Genomic DNA, 688 nt, shown 5'->3' on the forward strand with positions numbered 1-688 from the left:
AGACAGAGTCTCACTGTGTAACCCTGACTTGCCTGGAAACTATGTAGACCAGCCTGACTTCAAACTCCCAGAGAGTCACCTGCCCCTGCCTCCCAAGTGCTGGACTAAAGGACACACAACGTAGCCCAGGCTGGTCTTAAATTTACCATCCTCTTGCCTCAGTCTCCCATGTGAGATGCTGCATTTCTGACCAGTTCCCAGGTATGGCTGCTGCTGCTATTTTGAGGGCTCTACCTTGAACCTTACCCTGGTTCCTGAAGTGATGAGTGTCCTGACAAGCTAGCGAGTGCTGGGGTCTCTTATGCTGCCCAGTGCTGGCAGGTCCCTACTCCATCCCCCTATGTTGGGGAGCCCATAGAGGACCAGCTTCCAAATCATCTCCTCCTCACCTGGTACCTCCTCTTATGCTCAGACACAAGCTGCCAAGGCTCTGTTCAACCCCTCTCCTACCTCAGGAGCATGAGGCTGTTTAATGGTTCACCCAGAGGCCAGCTCTCCTGTCAGAGACCCCTGGCCCAGAGGCTTATGTCCCAATGCTCTAGCACCTTGTGGGGTTTGGGACCTCTGTGAGCATGTATGGGTACAGACTTCCCACCCAAAGAGCCCAGGCTGTCTCCTCACTCCCCTCAGTAGAACCCACAGGCTCCAGAATGTCTCCAGACCCGTCCAGTAATCCAACCATCCTACA

The sequence above is a fragment of the Nannospalax galili genome, unplaced genomic scaffold, assembly GCF_000622305.1.
Source record: "Nannospalax galili isolate Female #2095 unplaced genomic scaffold, S.galili_v1.0 scaffold8, whole genome shotgun sequence".
NCBI classification, from domain to species: Eukaryota; Metazoa; Chordata; class Mammalia; order Rodentia; family Spalacidae; genus Nannospalax; species Nannospalax galili.